The sequence below is a fragment of the Octodon degus genome, unplaced genomic scaffold (genome assembly GCF_000260255.1).
Source record: "Octodon degus isolate 3935 unplaced genomic scaffold, OctDeg1.0 scaffold00010, whole genome shotgun sequence".
Lineage (NCBI taxonomy): Eukaryota > Metazoa > Chordata > Mammalia > Rodentia > Octodontidae > Octodon > Octodon degus.
Window position 1 is genome coordinate 897,459 of NW_004524586.1, and position 6,599 is coordinate 904,057.

At 39.0% G+C, this 6,599-nt stretch overlaps 1 pseudogene; it reads right to left on the reverse strand.

Annotated features, from left to right (window-relative positions):
- LOC101585510 overlaps positions 1-6,599 on the reverse strand; it is a 16,357-nt pseudogene that overhangs the window by 293 nt on the left and 9,465 nt on the right.

Sequence of the window (6,599 nt, forward strand, 5' to 3'; positions counted from 1 at the left end):
GCACTAGCCTCGTGGAGCGCGCTATCGACTCTGTCACTGCCAGGTGAGCTGCCTGCAGTCACCCATTCCTCTTTTCTTCTCTCACTGCTGCTGGAAGGTTCTCTAACAGTCTGGGCCACTTAGCTGACTGGATTTACGATAATGAGAAATAAACTTCCATTGGGCTAAACTATGGTGCTTTGAGGAATTATGTGTGACAGAAGTTATGTTAACACTACCAGCAGTGAACAGGCTGCTGACACCTAGAAAATGTTGAAAAGTGTTTTATCATCATTAAAAGAAAAACTAATATAATATATTTACATTATTTCCCTCGAACAAATTAAGCATTTCCAACCGCTCCACTTTATACACATCCTGACCAAGAGGCCAAGAAAAATGAAAACAAGGAAATTTAGTTCCATTTTTCTTCCAGTTACATTTAAATGATGTTCAAATGATTGATGGAGAATGAAAAGGTTAGCTAGCCAATGTTTTCTGGTATAAAGAGTCAATGCAATTTTTCAGTAAGGTTTTGTTCAGTGGCTGTTAAACCGTCGGTCAATCTCATGTTAGTTGAATATAATTGAGTCCCTTCCGCTCACTTGTCTCTGACATGCTTGTCCTATCTATCAACTGGGTAGAGGGAGACAGCTGTCTTGAGAGGAATGTTGAGGTGAAAGGATTGCAGTGTCCCCCCTCCTCTGGGAGCGCCTTTCCAAGGTGGATATGGGCAGGAGCCGAGCATCTGGCTAAGGCCAAGCCCAAGCCCGCCGGTCAGTTAGGCCCAGGCCTTGCCATTAGTGCTCCATCCTCGTGCGCAGATCTTTGGCTATTGTATGAACACAGCTTTCTGTGGAAATAAGTTATCTGCAGGGAAGAGTTGTAGCACCAATGAAGTTAAGCATTGCCTGTGCTCATCTGTGCTTGTGAAAATGTCAACATGTTAAACAGAAAGTTCAAGGATCTTAAGCTACTCCTTGGTGCATCCCTAGATTTTGAGAAGTGTTTCCTAGGGTTTTTCCTTAACTTGTTTCAGTATGTAATGCCTCTTTGTGCAGTTTTTTTTTTTTTTTTAATTTCTTAAAGAGAATAGAAAGTAATACTAAAAAAAAGAAATGATACAGAATTTCACTAAACAAAATGCTACAAATTTGACAGTATTTGTTGTATTGCGTAGTGTTGCCCTCAAATTAGTGTAACATCTTATGATATTTGTTCAGATTTTAAATTTCTTCAGAATAGACTTTAGTACACAATTTGTATGAAGCTCTGTTGCATGCAGGCAGTTGTCTTAGTGACCCTGAGCGTCAACTGTGTGACTTTGGAAATGTCTCTTAATCACTTGTGCTTCAAATCCTCCCTTGTGAAACACAGATTTAAAATATTCCCTATTCTATTAGACTGTTGTAAAAATGCAATGAGGGGGCCGGGGAGATGGCTCAGCAGAATAAGCGCTTTCCTGGCAAGCACAAGGGCCTGAGTTCAATCCCCCGTTCCACCAAAGAAAAATTCAGTGAGATAGTCTATGTCAGAGTCCTAGGAGCGTAACCAACACAAAGTGTGTATTATTTGTCCTTCTTAGCGTTCTTATTGTCATTACCGCACAGCTGGTATTTCTAGGAAGTATCTACGTGAACGCAACGCTGCTTTCACCTTGACTTAGTTATCATTTCGGAGATGTTTTATCTAAATGACAGAGTCATAGCAGCTAAGACCTTGTCTTTTTTTCTCATTCTCCTTACTAGTTAATATTGTTTTTAAAACAAAACAAAACACAAATCTATCTAATCTGCTTTAAATCAACTAGAAGTGCTGACATAAAAATTAAGCAAGGAAGTTTTGTGAAGTCAACAACTATTTTGTATGTTAAAACCTATTTCCATTGTCTGTTTGATAATTTTAAACTTTAAGATAGGACATTTTCCTACTTGATCTTGTTTTTGAGAGTCTACCCATAAATAGCCAATGAAAGACACAAAGTTCCTGCCAGAAATTTTGCAAAGAGCTCCGCGGAGGAGGAGGAGCCCTGGGAATAACGGGACGCAGTCCAGGGCAAGGAGAAAGGAAAGAGCGCTTCTGTTGTGCTAACCGGCCGGCTCCCAGGGACCCCATTTCCAATCTTTGCTTGATAAAACTTCATTTGTCTTAGTCAGGCAGCAATAAGAAACTGGCACTGGTGGCTTATAAACAACAGCAATTTATTCCTGGCAGTTCTGGAGGCTGAAAATCTGACACCAGGCTGCCAGCATGCCTGAATCCTAGTGAGGTCCCTCTTCCTCCTTCAGACTATAAATTGAATTTTCTCCTTGTATCCATTATGGAGTTCCATTTAAGGGAGCACTGATCCCCCTCTTTTTTTGTGGCCTGCTCAGCTCACCCTGGGCATGAAGATGGCATGGCATGTGGTGCCAGGGATTGAACCTCGGTTCCTGAGCTTGGCCTAAGCTTGCCTAAGCCGGTGCTTTAGACCACTGAGCTATCTCACCAGCCGGGTTCCCACTCATAAAGGTTCCACCTCCATTACCTCGCAGAGGTCCTGCCTCCTCATTCCACCACACAGAGGTCCGACTGTCCTCAGGGATTCCAGGGACACACGTACTATCTTCCTTCTGCTTGCTTTTCTAACTGATCAGTGTCTCAGTCCTGTCAGTTGCTAGACTGATTGTGTCTCACATTTGTCCCTTCCTTTTTCATAACCAAGTAACTCACACATAGATGACAAAAATAGCTGTAAAACTTTGTGAATTTATTCATTACTTGAATTTGATATGTTCTTTTTAGATGCTTTAGAAAAGTCAAGAAAGAAAAGAAAAGATAAAAATGTTGGGGTTGGGGATACAGCTCAGTGGTACAAACACCTGCCTGGCAAGTGCAGGGTCCTGAATTTGATTCCAGGTACCAAATAAATAAATAAATAGCCTGTCTTAAATCTCATTCATCATTTTAGAATAATGATAGTTACATCTTGGCTTATATACCTCTGTCTGTATGCATATTAGTAGAATCATACTGTTATGCTGATTTGTAATTAACTGTAAATCATTAATATTTGTTCATATGAATAAATAAGTTTTAACACTATCAATATCATTAGGTATATAGTTTTCTATCCTGTGGATATGATACTAGTTACTCAACCTTTTATATTACATATCAAGGCTACTTTTTGAGGGGTTCTAAGCTGCTTTTTTTTAAAAAAAAAAAAGCTTAAAATTATTGTTTTATTGCTAATTTATTAACATTGATTTGTAAAGTTTGGTAATATTACTACAAAATTTTAGGTTTAGTTGTGATGATATATTAAAGAACTTCATAACACATTAACTAAATTTATGATTATCTGGTTTTCAAGATTATAAAATTATATTATGAAAACTATATAGTAAAGATAATTCTAGGCTGCTTCTAATGTTTTGTAAACATGCTTTTAATAAGTATCCTTGCAACTGCATAGAAGGATAATAAACATTCCTGGGCCCGCGAGATAGCTCAGAGGCATAAGCGCCTCTCTGGCAGGTACAAGGTCCTGAGTTCGTGCCCCAGTACTACTATTACTACAACTAATAATTCTCAACTATTTTTAATAAGACAAATTAATAATATCCTGGAATCAGAAGGTCAATGGAGATATACACTTTTTAGGGTGTTTGAGACAATGGACCAAACGCAATAGAATAATCATCCCTTGCTAGCAAAGAATGTCTTAAAATGATCTTCAGATGCCTGAAACCAGAGATGATGCCAAAGCCTATAAGTAGGTATCTTTTCTGTACATCAATAACTAAAAATAAAATAGAACAATTATAGCAGCGTAGTGCGTTAAAAGTTACTTTTAAAGTTTTTTTTTAATTTATGAGGAATTTATTTCTGGAATTTTTCACTTACTATCTTTGTCATAAGATTGACTGAAACCTTAGATTTTATAATCATGAATAGGGAGGGCTTACTGTGCACCTTCTTTATCTGTGTCCCAGTGTCCAGCATTTTGGTTTTTCACTGATCTCTTTACGCCGCTCTATCAACTTTGTAAAGGAAAATGCCAGTGATACCACATCCTGCCTCAAAAGCTGTGTAGGCTTCAAAATCTTCAGTCTACTCTTTGAGACCCAAACTATCGTTGCAGCGCAGCTCTCACTGTTCATCCTTTTCTCTAGACACAACGCCTTTTGCAGGCTTGCAGAGCCACGTGTACGTGTCTCGCCTCGGCGTTTACCCTGGTTTGTTCTATGGCTTGGGGCTTTCTGTGCGCCAGTCTCACCTCCCTTGCTATGTGCCTCATAGAACAAGGGCCAAGCTTTGTTCCTTCCCCCATCCCCTACATTTCAAGTGTAATCATCAAAATCGACTCAATCATGCAGTTACAGGCAGCCCTCTGAAAATAAGAAGGGCTGATTTCTCCCTCATGCTCCCTGCCGAGCACAGGTCAGCAGGGACCTCTGTTCTGGGACATCCTCACTCCCGGTCACACCAGTGAACCCACATGAAACACCAGCTGAGACTAACACGGCAGCGTGGAGAATAGAGGAAGGAATCTCATGATAGCAATTTGTTATTCCTACTTGGAAGTGGCATTTCTGGCCATAGGCCATTGACCAAAATTAGCCATGTGGTTCATGCAGAAAATTAGCCCTGCGGTATACAGAAAAGAGGAAACTTCCTACGTAACTAGAAAGCAAGAATGACAACAGGAGCAGCATGCATCTTCGTTGCAGGGTCTACGATGATGGCTTGCTTGTAACGGGGAAATCAAGACATACGTTATACTCCTAAGTGCACAGTTGATAGAGGCAGTTATGGAAACAAAATAATGGTGACTGTTATACAATGTTTCTCTTTCAATTTTTTTCTTTTTCAGTACCTGAACTCTGGACCTTGCACTTACCAGGCAGACACTTATGCCGCGGAGCTATACTACCAACTCAATTTTTGTTTTTAAAAGTTGGAGAATATCAACGTATTTTTCCTATAAGGAAGCAAATTCTTAACAATCCTAATGAATTCCTAACATGTAATACAGAGGTGTGTTTCTTTCTCTGTTTAAACAAGAAAGGATGGAACCAGCGAATTGTGAACATATCACACAATTTTGGGACAAGTAGGAGCTGCCCAGTAGTTACACAAAATAACTAGGAAGAAAAGAGTTCCCCATGAGAGGATGATGGTCTCATGGGAAGAATGATTTGGTTGATTCAGTTCTTTCTCTTGGGAAATATACCTTTGCATTATTCTGATTAAAGAAATGCTAAAAGGATGTTACGAAGTAGTCAATAGTCTATGGAAGGCTTTCCTGAGATGAGGTTAAATGTGATATTTGTTGGCACTTCACAAGATACTTTGTTTATTTATTTATTTATTTATTTATTTATTTATTGCAGGACCAGGGATCAAACTCAGGACCCTGCGTGTGCCAGGCAAGCACTTATTCTGCTGAGCTATCTCCCTGGCCCCACAAGATACTTTGAAGTAACAGATAAATCTCAATTTTAAGACGAGTAACTCAACTAATGCCAAATTGAGCTGTAATGCTCAATGAAAACTATATTCCAATTAAGAAACTCTCAATTCAAGACCTATAACCTGCAACCTCAAGAAATTTTTCCTTTGTGGCTATTATTGTTACTATTCTAGAAAGTAAAACTTCAAGTTTAGAGAATTAAATCCATACACTGTTCTTTTGGATGCAAACTTAAATCTAAATGTAATAATAATTTTTAGAGTCCCTGTAATATGTTGTGTTTTTCACTTAAAGAATTTGTTTTATTAGGTTTCTAGCTTTAGTAACATTCCTAAAAGACTTTCAGTAAGTTTGAAATTAACATTAAAATATTCAAAACAATTGGCTTATCAAATGCATATTTTGACTTAGTAGACACATGATGGTGTTTAAATAATGGGGCAAATGTACTTAATAGATGTAAAAGCTTAATAACCTGAACATTAAACAAAACTAAGTAGCAGTGAGTATTCTTTCCATGCCAGTGAGCTCTGAGATGTCACAGATCCTAGCAACAGATGAGATGGCTAACGTCCAGTAGATCTAATAGACTGTACTTTGTGACAAAAACACATAATGTCCAGCTACTAGTATTAAAAATAAAAACTATGTGCTTATCAGGAGAACACAGTTAACAACTATGCGGCTCACCTTTTATCATTGTGTCTCTTGACAAGAGTTATTGCTGGGTTTGTGGCTTCATTAGTCTTGGATCACAGGCAAGTGTTTTGAATGTGTACTTCTCTAATACACAATAAACCCAAGGTTTCTCTCCTTAAAACACTTTGAGGGCTGGGAAAATAGCTTGGTGGTCTAAGTGCCTGCCTGGCAAGAGCAAGGACCTGGGTTTGATCCCCCGTACCGCATGCTGGGCCGGCCCTGGAATTCCAGGTGCACGATGCAGCCACCAAAATCAGGTGTGGTGGAGCACACCTGTAATCCCAGAGCTGGGGAGTCTGAGACAAGAGGGTCACTATGAGTCTGAGAGCTGTGTAGGGAGACCTCGTACCAAATAAATAAATATTTAAAACTTTGAAAGTCAAGCTTCTAAAGTAAGAATGATTGAGAGTGGAAGGATTCATAAAAAGAGTAAACCAAGCAATCTGAGTGATCAAAGGATTTC